Here is a 20790-nt window from a genome sequence, read left to right as displayed (position 1 = left end):
TGCTCAATCTGACGAATTTCACTCAGCTTTCTGCAACAATGTTGTGTGCTTCAGTAGCGATTTCTACAAGAAAATGGGCAATAGTTAGCATAAGAGATGATATTTAGAAAGGTATTTTCAGATGATGATGGGTGAACAACTATGGCCTGAGATGATGATTTAGAAGAGGTCTATTTCCAGAAAAGCTGGTTTATAGTGCATGGCTAAACCAGACATTTGGATTTGGACAAAAGCTAAGAAGTTCAATAAGATATTTGCAAAAAAGTCTTGCTCTGCCAAATGCTGACTACCCACCCAGAATTACATCTTCCAGCCACAAACAGGTTAACCACTCCAGATTCTGTCTAAGATTAGTATAATTTGCTTTTGTTAACCACTCCAGATTTTGTCTAAGATTAATATAGATTGCTTTTATCAACATCCCATTCTTAAAGAAAAAAAATCATCATTTTTGTCACATTGTTTGTGAGTGTTTTAATGTAGTAATGTTGATTTGATGCTTTACTTCTGAATTTTAAAACAAATAAATACTTGAATTTTCAATGAATTCTTGGATTAGTGAGATGTGGTGCTAGAAGTGTTTAATTTACTACTCCGCTGGAGATCGAACCCAAAATCTCTTGTTTCATAGGCAACCACCTTATCCATTGGGCCACGAAGTCCCATGCTTTTGCAATTAAAATTAAACATTAATATCTTTAAACGTTTGTAGAACTTATTCATTGGGCCAAGGAGTGCTGTGTTTTTATGATTTAAAATTAAAAAACATATATGTTAATATTAAGAAAAACATAAGGGCCCTACAAGGTTGGAACCGGTGACCTCTTGATCTGCAGTCAAATGCTCAACCACTGAGCTAAAAACCCTTAGATGCTAAATTGGACACTTTTCCAACTATGACTTCTACAAAAAATTTAGTTAATAGCATTTATGTTTATAATCAGAACTTCAATAAGCAAATGCTTAAATCTGTTGGAAAAATAGCATTTTAAGTGGCTATTTTGTGGTACAATTATTAGTCGGGTCCACTTCGGATTTGGGTCTTGTCAAAGTGAATTCGTAGTGAGACGAAGAGATTGATATATTATACACTCAAAAACGGATAATGGGTGAATGATATATTGATTCTCAAAGTATACCCATTGATCGAGTTGGAAATATGAAGGGAAAAAGATGAGTTTTGTCCCACATTGATTTGGGAAGTGGATTTGCAACACTATTTATACAAGTGTCTTTTATTAGCTTATTGAATTGTATAGCGTAGATGTTTTCTCTACTGTGAGTATATATATATATATATATATATATATATATATATATATATTATTTTCGTAAATCGACTTGGTTCATTATTTTCCAACATGCTTGTCTAATAGAAGAGGGGCATAAAATAAAGTTAACTGCAGCTTTTAGTTTCCTCTTGTCACAAGAAATGTTGTTTGCAGATTAGGAACATGAGATTTTTAGTTTACAAAGCAAGCAAAATTCCATTCCTTTTTTTTATTTGAAAGGTTTAGTTAATGATAATATTGGATTTCTTTACTCAACAAAGTTGTGAAATAGATTACACAAGTATGTCGGTTGGGATAGTACCATCCAATTTCTTGATGCGCTGCTGCCTCTTGGATGGCTTAAATTCGTGCCAACGTCACTACCCTTAGTTGAAAAGGAAATGAAGATAGATACAAGTAAATGGAGAAGAAGAAATAGGATGGCGGAAAAAGTACAACACCGCTAATGCTAATGGCAGAGATATTATAAGAGAACAAGTACAACACCTCACTGCTCAATCTGTCGAATTTCGCTTAGCTTTCTGCACCAATGTTGTGTGCTTTAGTAGCGATATCTACAAGAAAATGGGGAAAAGTTAGCATAAGAGATGATATTTAGAAAGGTATTTTTCAAACAGTGATGGGTGAACTACTATGGCCTGAGATGCTGATTTAGAAGAGGTCTATTTTCTGAAAAATTGGTTTATGGTGCATGCTAAACCAGACATTTGGATTTGGACAATAGCTAAGAAGTTCAATAAGATATTTGCAAAAAAGTCTTGCTCTGCCAAATGCTGACTACCCACCCAGAACTTACATATTCCAGCCACAAACAGGTTAACCACCTCCAGATTTTGTCTAAGATTAGTATAATTTGCTTTTATTAACCACTCCAGATTTTGTCTAAGATTAAAATAGTTTGCTTTTATCAACATCCCATTCCTAAAGAAAAAAAAAATCATCATTTTTGTCACATTGTGTGTGAGTATTTTAATGTAGTAATGTTGATTTGATGCTTTACTTCTGAATTTTAAAACAAATAAATACCTGAATTTTTTATGAATTCTTGGCGTAAAAAGATATGGTTAAAGAAATGTTTAAATTACGACTCCACTGGGGATCGAACCCAGAAGCTCTGGTTTCGTCGACCAGCGCCTTATCCATTGGGCCACAAAGTCAAATGCTTTTGTAATTAAATTTAAACATTAATATCTTTAAACGTTTGTAGAACTTATTCATTGGGCCAATGAGTGCTGTGTTTTTATGATTTAAAATTAAAAAATAAATAAATAAAATTAATATTAGGAACAACATAAGGGCCCTACCGAGTTTGAACCGGTGACCGCTTGATCTGCTGTCAAATGCTCTACCACGGAGCCAAAGACCCTTAGATGCTAAATTGGACATTTTTCCAACTATGACTTCTACAAAAAATTTAGTTAATTGCCTTTATGTTGAGAATCAAAACTTCAATAAGAAAATGCTTTAATCTGTTGGAAAAATAGCATTTTAATAGGCTATTTTGTGGTACAATTATCAGTGGAGTCCACTTCTAATTTGGGTCTTGTCAAAGTGGATTCGGGTTCTTCGTAGTGAGACGAAGAGATTGATATATTGTACACTCAAAACGGATAATGGGTGAATGATATATTGATTCTCAAAGTAGCCCCATTGATCGAGTTGGAAAAATGAAGGGAAAAAGATGAGATTTTGTCCCACATTGATTTGGGAAGTAGATTTGCACCACTATTTATACAAGGGTCTTTTATTGGCGTATTGAATTGTATAGCATAGATGTTCTCTCTCCTGTGAGTATATATATAATATTATTTTCGTAAATCGACTTGGTTCATTAGTTTTCCAACATGTTTGTCTAATAGAACAGGGGCATAAATTATTAGTTGTCCCACATTGATTTGGGAAGTAGATTGATAGGCATATTTTACACTCATATTTTAGGTACATTTTTATAATAATTTTGCATTCATTAGTTAATATTATTTAATAATTAGTTCTTTTTGGAGTTTAACAACTACTGAGCTAAATATAGTAGTAATAAAATATAATATATAATATATTTAGTTCTTTTAGTTGTTTGGTCCACTCCTAAATTCATAGCATGCAAACATAATTCTAAGTTTGATTGTTTCTTTCGCAGCTCACGGACAACATTGGACATGACGGATCGGAAGATACGGAACACGGTACAAAAATAGGGAAATTGGATGGTTGAGGTTCATTGAGCCTATTTTTAGAATGTTATAAATAGTAGAAGTTTCCTATTGTAAAATGTTCATTCTTTTGGTTCATTCTTCCCCTCTCGATTATTCTATAAAGTTATTATCAATGTCCATTTGTTGCTAATTTCTTTAGCTTGGTTTAGTGAATTGAAGCCCCGGAATTGATTATTCTGTAAGATTATTTATTTATTTTTATTATATAATTTTTATGCATTTGGGTATTAAATATTCTTCTAAGTTATTTGAATAGTTGTATCATTTAATTGCTAGGGAGGCCTACTAGTTATTTACTTGATATAATTATTTGCTATATTAGATAATGTTGTGCTACAAATTATTCTAATATTCAGTAGCAACTGGGTTAATTATTGACGGCTTAGTGATAATTGGACTCGGGAAGAATATTTTCCTAAATTTAATGCAACCGCTTGTGCTTGTGTTATTTAGTTTGTCGGTTTTCCTAGTTCCTATTGCTGCTATTAAATTAAATCTATAGCGCTTGTCTAAGGTTATTTAGTAGTTAGGGGTAATTAAACCGCGTGTGCTTTAGTTACCTACAACTAAGGGAAAACGGAAATGAAATAATTTCACGACAAATATTCAATTGCATATTAATTACTTTACTAATCAGTGATCAGTGTTAAATTCCGGTGGTGGATCTTTACTAACCAAGGTTTTCTATTATAAGCGCTTTCAATATATTAGTTTCATTGCTTTATTCGATTTATTTAATCTCAAGTTTATTTAAATTATCTTTTACTTAATCTTTATTCTCGTTATTTTCCAAACCCCCCATTATTTTCTTGAGCACAAAAGTTAAACTAGTTACTCCTCGTGGGATCGATCCTTACTCCCGCTACTACGTTTGAAAGGTTTTAATTTGGGAGCCTACGACAGCTCACCATAGATATTATAAGAGAACAAGTACAACACCTCACTGCTCAATCTGACGAATTTCACTCAGCTTTCTGCAACAATGTTGTGTGCTTCAGTAGCGATATCTACAAGAAAATAGGCAAAAGTTAGCATAAGAGATGATATTTAGAAAGGTATTTTTCAAATAATGATTCGTGAACTACTATGGCCTGAGATGTTGATTTAGAAGAGGTCTATTTTTACAAAAGTTGGTTTATGGTGCATGCTAAACCAGACATTTTGATTTGGACAATAGCTAAGAAGTTCAATAATATATTTGCAAAAAAGTCTTGCTCTGCAAAATGCTGACTACCCACCCAGAACATACATATTCCAGCCACAAACAGGTTAACCACCTCCAGATTTTGTCTAAGATTAGTATAATTTGCTTTATTAACCACTCCAGATGTTGTCTAAGATTAAAATAGTTTACTTTTATCAACATCCCATTCCTAATGAAAAAAAAGCATCATTTTTGTCACATTGTGTGTGAGTGTTTTAATGTAGTAATGTTGATTTGATGCTTACTTCTGAATTTTAAAACAAATAAATACTTGAATTTCTTATGAATTCTTAGCTTACAAAGATGTGGTGCAAGAAATATTTAAATTAAAACTTCACTAGAAATCGAACCCAGTATCTCTGGTTTCGTAAACCAGCGCCTTATCCATTGGGCCATCAATTCCATTGCTTTTGCAATTAAATTTAAACATTAATATCTTTAAACGTTTGTAGAACTTATTCATTGGGCCAATGAGTGCTGTGTTTTTATGATTTAAAATTAAAAAATAAATAAATAAAATTAATATTAGGAACAACATAAGGGCCCTACCGAGTTTGAACCGATGACCTCTTGATCTGTTGTGAAATGCTCTACCACTGAGCCAAAGACCCTTAGATGCTAAATTGGACATTTTTCCTACTATGACTTCTACAAAAAATTTAGTTAATTGCCTTTATGTTGATAATCAAAACTTCAATAAGCAAATGCTTTAATCTGTTGGAAAAATTGCATTTTAATAGGATATTTTGTGGTACAATTATCAGTGGAGTCCACTTCTGATTTGGGTCTTGTCAAAGTGGATTCGGGTTCTTCGTAGTGAGACGAAGAGATTGATATATTGTACACTCAAAACGGATAATGGGTGAATGATATATTGATTCTCAAAGTAGACCCATTGATCGAGTTGGAAAAATGAAGGTAAAAAGATGAGATTGTCCCACATTGATTTGGGAAGTAGATTTGCACCACTATTTATACAAGGGTCTTTTATTGGCGTATTGAATTGTATAGCATAGATGTTCTCTCTCCTGTGAGTATATATATAATATTATTTTCGTAAATCGACTTGGTTCATTAGTTTTCCAACATGCTTGTCTAATAGAACAGGGGCATAAATTATTAGTTTTCCAACATGCTTGTCTAATAGAACAGGGGCATAAATTAAAGTTAACCGCAGCTTTTAGTTTCCTCTTGTCGCAAGAAAGGTTGTTTGCAGATTAGGAACATGAGATTTTTAGTTTACAAAGCAAGCAAAATTCCATTCCTTTTTTTTTTATTTGAAAGGTTTAGTTAATGATAATATTGGATTTCTTTACTCAACAAAGTTGTGAAATAGATTACACAAGTATGTCGGTTGGGATAGTACCATCCAATTTCTTGATGCGCTGTTGCCTCTTGGATGGCTTAAATTCGTGCCAATGTCACTACCCTTAGTTGAAAAGGAAATGAAGATAGATACAAGTAAAAGGAGAAGTAGAAATAGGATGGCGGAAAAAGTTGTTTCTATCCTGATAGACAAGAAAGACAATCTGATTTTCAGAGATGAGAATCTGAGCCCTGGAACAAGTACGACACCGCTAATGCTAATGGCAGAGATATTATAAGAGAACAAGTACAACACCTCACTGCTGAATCTGACGAATTTCACTCAGCTTTCAGTAACAATGTTGTGTGCTTCAGAAGCGATATCTACAAGAAAATGGGCAAAAGTTAACATAAGAGATGATATTTAGAAAGGTATTTTTCAAATAATGATTCGTGAACTACTATAGCTTGAGATGTTGATTTAGAAGAGGTCTATGTTTAGAAAAGTTGGTTTATGGTGCATGCTAAACCAGACATTTGGATTTGGACAATAGCTAAGAAGTTCAATAAGATATTTGCAAAAAAGTCTTGCTCTGCCAAATGCTGACTACCCACCCAGAACTTACATATTCCAGCCACAAACAGGTTAACCACCTCCAGATTTTGTCTAAGATTAGTATAATTTTCATTTATTAACCACTCCAGATTTTGTCTAAGATTAAAATAGTTTGCTTTTATCAACATCCATTCCTAAAGAAAAAAAAAATCATCATTTTTGTCAGATTGTGTGTGAGTATTTTAATGTAGTAATGTTGATTTGATGTTTTACTTCTGAATTTAAAAACAAATAAATACTTGAATTTTTTATGAATTCTTGGCTTACAAAGATGTGGTGAAAGAAATGTTTAAATTACAATTCCGTTTAAAATAGAACCCAGAATCTCTAGTTTTGTATACCAGCGCCATATCCATTGGGCCACAAATTCCAATGCTTTTGTAATTAAATTTAAATATTAATATCTTTAAACGTTTGTAGAACTTATTCATTGGGCCAATGAGTGCTGTGTTTTTATGATTTAAAATAAAAAATAAATAAATAAAATTAATATTAGGAAAAACATAAAGGCCTTAGCGAGTTTAAACCAGTGACCACTTGATCTGTAGTCAAATGCTCTACCACTGAGCTAAAGACCCTTAGATGTTAAATTGGACATTTTTCCAACTATGACTTCTACAAAAAATTTAGTTAATTGCCTTTATGTTGATAATCAAAACTTCAATAAGCAAATGCTTTAATCTGTTGGAAAAATTGCATTTTAATAGGCTATTTTGTGGTACAATTATCAGTGGGGTCCACTTTTGATTTGGGTCTTCTCAAAGTGGATTCGGGTTCTTCGTAGTGAGACGAAGAGATTGATATATTGAACACTCAAAACGGATAGTGGGTGAATGATATATTGATTCTCAAAGTAAACCCATTGATCGAGTTGGAAAAATGAAGGGAAAAAGATGAGATTTTATCCCACATTGATTTGGGAAGTATATTTGCACCACTATTTATACAAGGGTCTTTTATAGGCTTATTGAATTGTATAGCATAGATGTTCTCTATCTTGTGAGTATATATATATATATATATATATATATATATATATATATATATATATATATATTATATTATATTATATTATTTTCGTAAATCGACTTGGTTCATTATTTTCTAACATGCTTGTCTAATAGAAGTGGGGCACAAAAACAGTTAACCGCAGCTTTTAGTTTCCTCTTTTCACAAGAAAGGTTGTTTGCAGATTCGGAACATGAGATTTTTAGTTTACAAAGCAAGCAAAATTCCATTCCTTTTTTTTATTTGAAAGGTTTAGTTAATGATAATATTGGATTTATTTACTCAACAAAGTTGTGAAATAGATTACACAAGTATGTCGGTTGGGATAGTATCATCCAATTTTGTGATGCGCTGCTGCCTCTTTGATTGCTTAAATTCGTGCCAATGTCACTACCCTTAGTTGAAAAGGAAATGAAGATAGATACAAGTAAAAGGAGAATTAGAAATAGGATGGCGGAAAAAGTTGTATCTATCCTGATAGACAAGAAAGACTATCCGATTTTCAGAGATGAGAATCTGAGCCCTGGAACAAATACAACACCGCTAATGCTAATGGCAGAGATATTATAAGAGAACAAGTACAACACCTCACTACTCAATCTGATGAATTTCACTAAGCTTTCTACAACAATGCTGTGTGCTTCAGTAGCGATATCTACAAGAAAATGGGCAAAAGTTAGCATAAGAGATGATATTTAGAAAGGTATTTTTTAAACATTGATGGGTGAACAACTATGGCCTGAGATGCTGATTTAGAAGAGGTCTATTTTTAGAAAAGTTGGTTTATGGTGCATGCTAAACCAGACATTTGGATTTGGACAATAGTTAAGAAGTTCAATAAGATATTTGCAAAAAAGTCTTGCTCTGCCAAATGCTGACTACCCACCCAGAACTTACATATTCCAGCCACAAACAGGTTAACCACGTCCAGATTTTGTCTAAGATTAGTATAATTTGCTTTTATTAACCACTCCAGATTTTGTCCAAGATTAAAATAGTTTGCTTTGATCAACATCCCATTCCTAAAGGAAAAAAAAAAATCATCATTTTTGTCACATTGTGTGTGAGTATTTTAATGTAGTAATGTTGATTTGATGCTTTACTTCTGAATTTTACAACAAATAAATACTTGAATATTTTATGAATTCTTGGCTTACAAGGATGTGGTGAAAGAAATGTTTAAATTACAACTCCGCTGGAAATCGAACCCAGAATCTTTGGTATCATGGACCATCGCCTTATCCATTGGGCCACGAAGTCCAATGCTTTTGCAATTAAATTTAAACATTAATATCTTTAAACGTTTGTAGAGTTTATTCATTGGGCCAAGGAGTGCTGTGTTTTTATGATTTAAAATTAAAAAATAAATAAATAAAATTAATATTAGGAACAACATAAGGGCCCTACCGGGTTTGAACCGGTGACCTCTTGATCTGCAGTCAAATGCTCTAACACTGAGCTAAAGACCCTTAGATGCTAAATTGGACATTTTTCCAACTATGACTTCTACAAAAAATGTAGTTAATTTCATTTATGTTGATAATCAAAACTTCAATAAGCAAATGCTTTAATCTGTTGGAAAAATTGCATTTTATGTGGCTATTTTGTTGTACAATTTTCAGTGGGGTCCACTTCCGATTTGGGTCTTGTCAAAGTGGATTCGGGTTCTTCGTAGTGAGACGAAGAGATTGATATATTGTACACTCAAACCGGATAATGGGTGAATGATATATTGATTCTCAAAGTAGACCCATTGATCGAGTTGGAAAAATGAAGGGAAAAAGATGAGATTTTGTCCCACATTGATTTGGGAAGTAGATTTGCACCACAATTTATACAAGGGTCTTTTATTAGCTTATTGAATTGTATAGCATAGATGTTCTCTCTCCTGTGAGTATATATATAATATTATTTTCGTAAATCGACTTGGTTCATTAGTTTTCCAACATGCTTGTCTAATAGAACAGGGGCATAAATTATCAGTTTTCCAACATGCTTGTCTAATAGAACAGGGGCATAAATTAAAGTTAACCACAGCTTTTAGTTTCCTCTTGTCGCAAGAAAGGTTGTTTGCTGATTAGGAACATGAGATTTTTAGTTTACAAAGCAAGCAAAATTCCATTCCTTTTTTTTATTTGAAAGGCTTAGTTAATGATAATATTGGATTTCTTTACTCAACAAAGTTGTGAAATAGATTACACAAGTATGTCGGTTGGGATAGTACCATCCAATTTCTTGATGCGCTGCTGCCTCTTGGATGGCTTAAATTCGTGCCAATGTCACTACCCTTAGTTGAAAAGGAAATGAAGATAGATACAAGTAAAAGGAGAAGTAGAAATAGGATGGCGGAAAAAGTTGTTTCTATCCTGATAGACAAGAAAGACAATCCGATTTTCAGATATGAGAATCTGAGCCATGGAACAAGTACAACACCGCTAATGCTAATGGCAGAGATATTATAAGAGAATAAGTACAACACCTCACTGCTCAATCTGACGAATTTCACTCAGCTTTCTGCAACAATGTTGTGTGCTTCAGTAGCGATATCTACAAGAAAATGGGCAAAAGTTAGCATAAGAGATGATATTTAGAAAGGTATTTTTCAAATAATGATTCGTGAACTACTATGGCCTGAGATGTTGATTTAGAAGAGGTCTATTTTCAGAAAAGTTGGTTTATGGTGCATGCTAAACCAGACATTTGGATTTGGACAATAGCTAAGAAGTTCAATAAGATATTTGCAAAAAAGTCTTGCTCTGCCAAATGCTGACTACCCACCCAAAACTTACATATTCCAGCCACAAACAGGTTAACCACCTCCAGATTTTGTCTAAGATTAGTATAATTTGCTTTTATTAACCACTCCAGATTTTGTCTAAGATAAAAATAGTTTGCTTTTATCAACATCCCATTCCTAATGAAAAAAAAAAAATCATCATTTTTGTCACATTGTGTGTTAGTATTTTAATGTAGTAATGTTGATTTGATGCTTACTTCTGAATTTTAAAACAAATAAATACTTGAATTTCTTATGAATTCTTAGCTTACAAAGATGTGGTGCAAGAAATGTTTAAATTACAACTCCGCTGGAAATCGAACCCGAAATCTCTGATTTCATAGACCAGCGCCTTATCCATTGGGCCACAAATTCCATTGCTTTTGCAATTAAATTTAAACATTAATATCTTTAAACGTTTGTAGAACTTATTCATTGGGCCAATGAGTGCAGTGTTTTTATGATTTAAAATTAAAAAATAAATAAATAAAATTAATATTAGTAACAACATAAGGGCCCTACCGAGTTTGAACCGGTGACTTCTTGATCTGCATTCAAATGCTCTACCACTGAGCTTAAGACCCTTAGATGCTAAATTGGACATTTTTCCAACTATGACTTCTACAAAAAATTTAGTTAATTGCCTTTATGTTGATAATCAAAACTTCAATAAGCAAATGCTTTAATCTGTTGGAAAAATTGCATTTTAATACGCTATTTTGTGGTACAATTATCAGTGGGGTCCACTTCTGATTTGGGTCTTGTCAAAGTGGATTCGGGTTCTTCGTAGTGAGACAAAGAGATTGATATATTGTACACTCAAAACGGATAATGGGTGAATGATATATTGATTCTCAAAGTAGACCCATTGATCGAGTTTGAAAAATGAAGGGAAAGAGATGAGATTTTGTCCCACAATGATTTGGGAAGTAGATTTGCACCACTATTTATACAAGGGTCTTTTATAGGCTTATTGAATTGTATAGCATAGATGTTCTCTCTGCTGTGAGTATATATATATATATATATATATATATATATATTATTTTCGTAAATCGACTTGGTTCATTATTTTCCAACATGCTTATCTAATAGAAGAGGGGCATAAATTAAAGTTAACCGCAGCTTTTAGTTTCCTCTTGTCACAAGAAAGGTTGTTTGCAGATTCTGAACATGAGATTTTTAGTTTACAAAGCAAGCAAAATTCCATTCCTTTTTTTATTTGAAAGGTTTAGTTAATGATAATATTCGATTTCTTTACTCAACAAAGTTGTGAAATAGATTACACAAGTATGTCGGTTGGGATAGTATCATCCAATTTCTTGATGCGCTGCTGCCTCTTGGATAGCTTAAATTCGTGCCAATGTCACTACCCTTAGTTGAAATGGAAATGAAGATAGATACAAGTTAAAGGAGAAGTAGAAATAGGATCGCGGAAAAAGTTGTATCTATCCTGATAGACAAGAAAGACAATTTGATTTTCAGAGATGAGAATCTGAGCCCTGGAACAAGTACAACACCGCTAATGCTAATGGCAGAGATATTATAAGAGAACAAGTGCAACACCTCACTGCTCAATCTGACGAAATTCACTCAGCTTTCTGCAACAATGTTGTGTGCTTCAGTAGCGATATCTACCAGAAAATGGGCAAAAGTTAGCCTAAGAGATGATATTTAGAAATGTATTTTTCAAATAATGATGGGTGAACTACTATGGCCTGAGATGTTGATTTGGAAGAGGTCTATTTTCAGAAAAGTTGGTTTATGGAGCTTGCTAAACCAGACATTTGGAATTGGACAATAGCTAAGAAGTTCAATAAGATATTTGCAAAAAAGTCTTGCTCTGCAAAATGCTGACTACCCACCCAGAACTTACATATTCCAGCCACAAACAGGTTAACCACCTCCAGATTTTGTCTAAGATTAGTATAATTTGCTTTTATTAACCACTCCAGATTTTGTCTAAGATTAAAATAGTTTGCTTTTATCAACATCCCATTCCTAAAGAAAAAAAATCATCATTTTTGTCACATTGTGTGTGAGTATTTTAATGTAGTAATGTTGATTTGATGCTTACTTCTGAATTTTAAAACAAATAAATACTTGAATTTCTTATGAATTCTTAGCTTACAAAGATGTGGTGCAAGAAATGTTTAAATTACAACTCCGCTGGAAATCGAACCCGAAATCTCTGGTTTCATAGACCAGCGCCTTATCCATTGGGCCACAAATTCCATTGCTTTTGCAATTAAATTTAAACATTAATATCTTTAAACGTTTGTAGAACTTATTCATTGGGCCAATGAGTGCTGTTTTTTTATGATTTAAAATTAAAAAATAAATAAATAAAATTAATATTAGGGACAACATAAGGGCCCTACCGAGTTTGAACCGGTGACTTCTTGATCTGCAGACAAATGCTCTACCACTGAGCTAAAGACCCTTAGATGCTAAATTGGACATTTTTCCAACAATGACTTCTACAAAAAATTTAGTTAATTGCCTTTATGTTGATAATCAAAACTTCAATAAGCAAATGCTTTAATCTGTTGGAAAAATTGTATTTTAATACGCTATTTTGTGGTACAATTATCAGTGGGGTCCACTTCTGATTTGGGTCTTGTCAAAGTGGATTCGGGTTCTTCGTAGTGAGACAAAGAGATTGATATATTGTACACTGAAAACGGATAATGGGTGAATGATATATTGATTCTCAAAGTAGACCCATTGATCGAGTTGGAAAAATGAAGGGAAAGAGATGAGATTTTGTCCCACATTGATTTGGGAAGTAGATTTGCACCACTATTTATACAAGGGTCTTTTATAGGCTTATTTTCGTAAATCGACTTGGTTCATTATTTTCCAACATGCTTATCTAATAGAAGAGGGGCATAAATTAAAGTTAACCGCAGCTTTTAGTTTCCTCTTGTCACAAGAAAGGTTGTTTGCAGATTCTGAACATGAGATTTTTAGTTTACAAAGCAAGCAAAATTCCAATCCTTTTTTTATTTGAAAGGTTTAGCTAATGAGAATATTGGATTTCTTTACTCAACAAAGTTGTGAAATAGATTACACAAGTATGTCGGTTGGGATAGTATCATCCAATTTCTTGATGCGCTGCTGCCTCTTGGATAGCTTAAATTCGTGCCAATGTCACTACCCTTAGTTGAAATGGAAATGAAGATAGATACAAGTTAAAGGAGAAGTAGAAATAGGATCGCGGAAAAAGTTGTATCTATCCTGATAGACAAGAAAGACAATTCGATTTTCAGAGATGAGAATCTGAACCCTGGAACAAGTACAACACCGCTAATGCTAATGGCAGAGATATTTTAAGAGAACAAGTGCAGCACCTCACTGCTCAATCTGACGAAATTCACTCAGCTTTCTGCAACAATGTTGTGTGCTTCAGTAGTGATATCTACCAGAAAATGGGCAAAAGTTAGCCTAAGAGATGATATTTAGAAATGTATTTTTCAAATAATGATGGGTGAACTACTATGGCCAGAGATGTTGATTTAGAAGAGGTCTATTTTCAGAAAAGTTGGTTTATGGAGCATGCTAAACCAGACATTTGGATTTGGACAATAGCTAAGAAGTTCAATAAGATATTTGCAAAAAAGTCTTGCTCTGCCAAATGCTGACTACCCACCCAGAACTTACATATTCCAGCCACAAACAGGCTAACCACCTCCAGATTTTGTCTAAGATTAGTATAATTTGCTTTTATTAACCACTCCAGATTTTGTCTAAGATTAAAATAGTTTGCTTTTATCAACATCCCATTCCTAAAGAAAAAAAATCATCATTTTTGTCACATTGTGTGTGAGTATTTTAATGTAGTAATGTTGATTTGATGCTTACTTCTGAATTTTAAAAAAAATAAATACTTGAATTTCTTATGAATTCTTAGCTTACAAAGATGACAGCAAGAAATGTTTAAATTACAACTCCGCTGGAAATCGAACCCGGAATCTCTGTTTTCATAGACCAGCGCCTTTTCCATTGGGCCACAAATTCCATTGCTTTTGCAATTAAATTTAAACATTAATATCTTTAAACATTTGTAGAACTTATTCATTGGGCCAATGAGTGCTGTGTTTTTATGATTTAAAATTAAAAAATAAATAAATAAAATTAATATTAGTAACAACATAAGGGCCCTACCGAGTTTGAACCGGTGACTTCTTGATCTGCAGACAAATGCTCTACCACTGAGCTAAAGACCCTTAGATGCTTAATTGGACATTTTTCCAACTATGACTTCTACAAAAAATTTAGTTAATTGCCTTTATGTTGATAATCAAAACTTCAATAAGCAAATGCTTTAATCTGTTGGAAAAATTGTATTTTAATACGCTATTTTGTGGTACAATTATCAGTGGGGTCCACTTCTGATTTGGGTCTTGTCAAAGTGGATTCGGGTTCTTCGTAGTGAGACAAAGAGATTGATATATTGTACACTCAAAACGGATAATGGGTGAATGATATATTGATTCTCAAAGTAGACCCATTGATCGAGTTGGAAAAATGAAGGGAAAGAGATGAGATTTTGTCCCACATTGATTTGGGAAGTAGATTTGCACCACTATTTATACAAGGGTCTTTTATAGGCTTATTGAATTGTATAGCATAGATGTTCTCTCTGTTGTGAGTATATATGTATATATATATATTATATTATTTTTGTAAATCGACTTGGTTCATTATTTTCCAACATGCTTATCTAATAGAAGAGGGGCATAAATTAAAGTTAACCGCAGCTTTTAGTTTCCTCTTGTCACAAGAAAGGTTGTTTGCAGATTCTGAACATGAGATTTTTAGTTTACAAAGCAAGCAAAATTCCATTCCTTTTTTTATTTGAAAGGTTTAGTTAAGGAGAATATTGGATTTCTTTACTCAACAAAGTTGTGAAATAGATTACACAAGTATGTCGGTTGGGATAGTATCATCCAATTTCTTGATGCGCTGCTGCCTCTTGGATAGCTTAAATTCGTGCCAATGTCACTACCCTTAGTTGAAATGGAAGAAATGAAGATAGATACAAGTTAAAGGAGAAGTAGAAATAGGATCGCGGAAAAAGTTGTATCTATCCTGATAGACAAGAAAGACAATTCGATTTTCAGAGATGAGAATCTGAGCCCTGGAACAAGTACAACACCGCTAATGCTAATGGCAAAGATATTATAAGAGAACAAGTGCAACACCTCACTGCTCAATCTGACGAAATTCACTCAGCTTTCTGCAACAATGTTGTGTGCTTCAGTAGCGATATCTACCAGAAAATGGGCAAAAGTTAGCCTAAGAGATGATATTTAGAAATGTATTTTTCAAATAATGATGGGTGAACTACTATGGCCTGAGATGTTGATTTAGAAGAGGTCTATTTTCAGAAAAGTTGGTTTATGGAGCATGCTAAACCAGCCATTTGGATTTGGACAATAGCTAAGAAGTTCAATAAGATATTTGCAAAAAAGTCTTGCTCTGCAAAATGCTGACTACCCATCCAGAACTTACATATTCCAGCCACAAACAGGTTAACCACCTCCAGATTTTGTCTAAGATTAGTATAATTTGCTTTTATTAACCACTCCAGATTTTGTCTAAGATTAAAATAGTTTGCTTTTATCAACATCCCATTCCTAAAGAAAAAAAATCATCATTTTTGTCACATTGTGTGTGAGTATTTTAATGTAGTAATGTTGATTTGATGCTTACTTCTGAATTTTAAAACAAATAAATACTTGAATTTCTTATGAATTCTTAGCTTACAAAGATGTGGTGCAAGAAATGTTTAAATTACAACTCCGCTGGAAATCGAACCCGGAATCTCTGGTTTCATAGACCAGCGCCTTATCCATTGGGCCACGAAGTCCAATACACCTTATCTTTTTAGCCGACGTCATATGTATTTAAAAAAAAATAATAATGATACGACGTCGGCTAATAGTCTATTAGCCAACGTCGTATGTATTTTAAAAAAAAATAATAATGATACGACATCGGCTAGTAGCCTATTAGCCGACGTCGTATCATTATTTTAAATAATATATAATTATATATTAAAAATGTTTGATGCTTTCTAGCCCAACGTGCTGTATCAATCAGAACCTGTGCAGCTAGTTACATTCAACATCAACATCAAATAATTCATGCTACGTACTAAACATGAAACTAATTAAGCTACAAAAAATAATATAATATTAATATAAATAACACAATCTACATAAACTACTATAAACACAATCAACATCAACTAATTCATGCAACAAAACTACTAATTAACATCAACCCAATAAACACAAAGTAGTTTTAAACATAATGTAGTATCAATTGAGCAACGTTTTATTAACCCATTCATCAATAAGAAACTTCGACCACTTGTTTCTAACGTCATCAATCTCTTGTTTGTTGTAGGGCAATCTTCCTTGTCTTTCCAAAATCTACAAAGTTCAAAAAAAGTAAAAATAATAAATAAGCAAATATTTTAAACAACATTTGAAGAAGAAATATGTATTATTAAATTACATTCCTTATCCATTCCTTTGCTTAGGTTGTTGGAAACAATTTTCCACATGAATTTCATCACATAATAACCACATTCGGTGCTTCCTTTTTGTATAGGACACTACATTTGAATTACAATAAAATTAGCTAAAAGTAATAAAAAAACAATACGTTTGCATGTTTTACAAAGTGAAAGAAGTACTTACCAAACATGTAGTCCATTTCGGTGGACGAGATTGTTTCTTTCCACTCATCATGCTTGTTGCAGCCATACACCTATTCATATAAGACATAAAATATATGTAAATATTTGGCATCACTAGTTTAATAATAACTATTAATTCATTATATAAATATACATACGTTCCCATTATATGTTTGCCCATGACCAAGTGAATCAAACCAAAAAATTTCATTTAATCTAGGAGAAATCGCCATCAACATCTAATGCTCACTACAAATAAGTAATTTATTAGTTATAAGTAAATAAGTAAATATATTATATGATAAAAATATATTATATATAAGCACTTTAATTTAAAACGGAATTAAAACTTACTTGAGAACGTATGGGGCTAAATATACAGTTTTCTTCTCATACTGCATGGTGGCATTTATATATGATTTCCTTTCTTCTGTATTATTCATTTTTGGTTGAATCCAATATGGATCTAGGATGTCATACGTGTCTTTTGATGCCAACTCAAAATTGATGTAAATACCCCTATTCACAAACACAACCAATATAATTATACATAGATTACCAATTATATAAATATAAAACTATTATAAATGCATAAATAATCATAAAGAACTTATTATTACCTTATAAAGAACTGAACTAGAGAAACATCGATGGTGTCCATACTTAAGAAACGCATTATCTCCACACTTTCAAGGTGCAAGTCATAATCAATCTTGCCCATAATACCACGAGCCACATGGATCACAAGATTCTATTCGAAAGGGCAAGCTATTGTAAAAGCCTTTTTGCAATCAGCAGTCAAAGAATCTGGAACAACACTACTGTCCATGGTATTGTCTTTTAACTGTGAATTATAATACAAGTAAGAATTATTATTTTTAAAAGTAAATTACTTATTATTTTAAAATAGAAATATTATCAGTATACATACCGCATTAGCTTCAGTACATAACTCTACCAGCTTCTTTGGCCAAATGATAAAGTGTTCCATTGCATCACTTACAAGCTGAACCTCACTGGTGGGGAATGGTACACGTGCAGTTGGATCACGAACTTCATTTACACTCACTTTCACATTATTTACATCCAGTACAACCCCTTGAACTTGTCCACCACTGTAAGCTGTCCCATATGCCACTGTACGTCTAATTGGATCTTCTAAGAACAATTGACATCGTGCCCCTAACTACAATAATTTTTAATTAAAAATCATATAAAATTTTATTGATAAATAATAATAAGATAACTATAAACGAATACTTACAGCCAGTAAATTACTAAAAGTGTCTGTGGAACTAGCTTTGTCACTTGGAGGTGATGGCACAGTATCCACACATACGTCATCCACCTGCTTTGGTTGTAAAGGAGTCTGCATAGCTTTAAATTGCAACATCATACTAGCTATTTTTGCCTCAAATTGCTCTGTTAATCGTTGACCAAATTCTTCCCGTTCAGAAATATTTTCCTGCTTTTGTTTTTCTAACGCTACTGCAACAGCAGCATCAACGATTTGTTGAACATCTTGTGGAGTCTTTTGGCGACGTTTTGCATGGCCAAATACACTTTTGATGCCATGTCCTCTTCCCATGGCTCTAACACGTCCACAATGCTCATCGGTACCCAATGCAACAGTCAATGAATCCTTTCTTCCATCCTCAAAAAATTCTCCTTGAGAAATTTGCAACTCAAGATCATCCTAACATATATAAAAATTATTCAATAATAATTACTATTACCTATAGTAAATGACAAGATATGTACTTACAATTTTTTCCGCCACTAATCTAGTTGAATCAGTGTGATAATTTCCTGACTTGTCCATTCTTGCTTTCTTCCATTTTTCGGCTCTACGTATGGGACTTAGAGGAGTCATTGTTTACGACGGATCTGCATCAGCACATGCTTGTGCCTGTTTCAACTTCTCGTCCATCATCATCTTCTCCAACCTTTTATAACCTCCTCGAGCTAAAAGATGTGGATGAATATTCTTAGCCTGTATGTCTTGATATTTTTTCCTTGTTGCCTACATACATAGAAAATATTAATCATATGATACATCATTCCATATCCCTTGTTCAAAATATTGATAGAATAATAATGATACCTCATATGATTCACCTGTATGCGACTGATAAAACTCATTCCATGTCTCTTGTTCAAGGAAGTCGTATGTTTCACAAGGGTTCTGACCTGCATAGCAACCGTATATATACTTGTTCGTCAATTTTGTTTTAAAATCTCTCCACCGGTCATTCACATAGCTTAACCAATGTCTCTTCATATCAATGGTGTCGGGAATATCATAAGTACTCTACAAAACAACATTATTTATTAGTAAGAAATGTAATTATATTAACATTTTGAATAAATCTAAATCTAGCTTACCAGGATTTCTTTCCAAATAGTAGCTTTAGTATCTTCTAGGACATCCGATCATTCTTTTATTGTGATAGGAGTATTGATTCGTCCCACTAATCCAACATAACTTTTAAATTCAATGTCAGCTTTCCCATAGACAGACTCGAATCCATCAAGCTCAATTTATAGTTTCCCAAAATTATGTTACTTAATGATTTTTTGCATACGAGTGGCACCCCTCTTCTTAGTAGTACTACTTTGAGTACAACGAGTACCTTCTGTAGTACCACCACCATCTGTGGAATCCGTACGCCTGTTTAGAAAGAAAAATTATTAGAATATATAGAAATATTAGAATAAGAAAATAGAAAAACATAATAAATACCTAATTAAAGCATTACATATAATAATCAATTCTCCCATATCCCTTCACGATGATCATCTCGTGATGCATGCACTTCATCTATCTCATTATGAATAACTGGGGGCAATAAACTTGACGAAAATGGTGGTATTTCCTCAATATCAAAACTAACATCTTCATTCTCATCTACAACAATTTGTCTCTTTCCATGAAGAACAATGGACCATTTTTTGTCACAAGGATCACTAACATAAAAGACTTGTTTTGCTTGGGATGTCATTATAAACTGCTCATTTTTATGTCCTTCCCGATTAAAATCTACAAGGGTAAATCCTAACTCATCAACTCTTACACCATGTTTATTATCTACCCATCTACATCGAAACATCGGGACCCTAAACGAAACATAATCAACTTCCCATATTTCTTCAATCACACCATAATATGACAACTCTGCAAACACGAGATTTGGATCTTTCGAACTACTAAAAGGCATTGAATTTGCAACCAAAGTAACTCCACTGTTTTGCATAGTGCTCTTTTCATCTTGAGCTTTTGTATAAAATGAAAACCCATTAATGTCATATCCATTATGACATAAGACATCCAAACCAGGACCATGTGCTAACCATGAAACAGTTTCAGAAACATTATTCTCTTTAAGAACTTTATTTTTGAACCAACTGATAAAAGTTCGATTATGTTCACCCACAATCCACATGTCTATCCTTTTTGGATTTTGCTCCCTAATCAACGCCTTGTGTTCATCTAAATACGGTTCAACTTCACTTGTATTATGCAAGATGTACAAGTGTGCCTGCTCAACATCTTCACGAGGCATAACATTCACTTTGACTCCTCGAGTACCCTTCCCAGTAATTCTTCCTTCATGCCGATTCTTAGAAACTCCAATAGACTCAACTCCTGCCAAATATTCAGTAC

The 20790-nt window shown here is 33.1% G+C and overlaps 3 long non-coding RNA genes and 5 other non-coding genes across 8 annotated transcripts; 1 reads left to right on the top strand and 7 right to left on the bottom strand.

Annotated features, from left to right (window-relative positions):
- The first annotated feature begins 200 nt into the window (after positions 1–200).
- On the top strand, positions 201–6806 carry LOC109179143. Its single transcript, XR_002053843.1, has 3 exons — positions 201–453; positions 1179–1182; positions 6797–6806. It is a non-coding gene; the product is annotated as an uncharacterized LOC109179143 (long non-coding RNA).
- Positions 2000–4909, bottom strand: LOC109179139. The gene is made up of 3 exons (XR_002053839.1): positions 4744–4909; positions 3885–3886; positions 2000–2083 (listed from the first exon to the last, which is right to left on the bottom strand). It is a non-coding gene; the product is annotated as an uncharacterized LOC109179139 (long non-coding RNA).
- Positions 2377–2449, bottom strand: TRNAR-ACG. The gene has a single exon. It is a non-coding gene; the product is annotated as a tRNA-Arg (tRNA).
- Positions 6807–9035: 2229 nt separating the features above from the next.
- TRNAC-GCA lies at positions 9036–9107 on the bottom strand. The gene has a single exon. It is a non-coding gene; the product is annotated as a tRNA-Cys (tRNA).
- Positions 9108–12785: 3678 nt separating this feature from the next.
- On the bottom strand, positions 12786–12857 carry TRNAC-GCA. The gene has a single exon. It is a non-coding gene; the product is annotated as a tRNA-Cys (tRNA).
- Positions 12858–14571: 1714 nt separating this feature from the next.
- On the bottom strand, positions 14572–14643 carry TRNAC-GCA. The gene has a single exon. It is a non-coding gene; the product is annotated as a tRNA-Cys (tRNA).
- A 1573-nt stretch (positions 14644–16216) lies between these two features.
- TRNAH-AUG lies at positions 16217–16289 on the bottom strand. The gene has a single exon. It is a non-coding gene; the product is annotated as a tRNA-His (tRNA).
- Positions 16290–16985: 696 nt separating this feature from the next.
- LOC109179142 lies at positions 16986–17352 on the bottom strand. Its single transcript, XR_002053842.1, has 3 exons — positions 17285–17352; positions 17128–17197; positions 16986–17042 (listed from the first exon to the last, which is right to left on the bottom strand). It is a non-coding gene; the product is annotated as an uncharacterized LOC109179142 (long non-coding RNA).
- Positions 17353–20790: the final 3438 nt, after the last annotated feature.

Source organism: Ipomoea nil, unplaced genomic scaffold (genome assembly GCF_001879475.1).
Source record: "Ipomoea nil cultivar Tokyo-kokei standard unplaced genomic scaffold, Asagao_1.1 scaffold0878, whole genome shotgun sequence".
Lineage (NCBI taxonomy): Eukaryota > Viridiplantae > Streptophyta > Magnoliopsida > Solanales > Convolvulaceae > Ipomoea > Ipomoea nil.
Note: the sequence above shows the minus strand (reverse complement) of the source record. Positions and strands in the feature narration are given on the sequence as shown.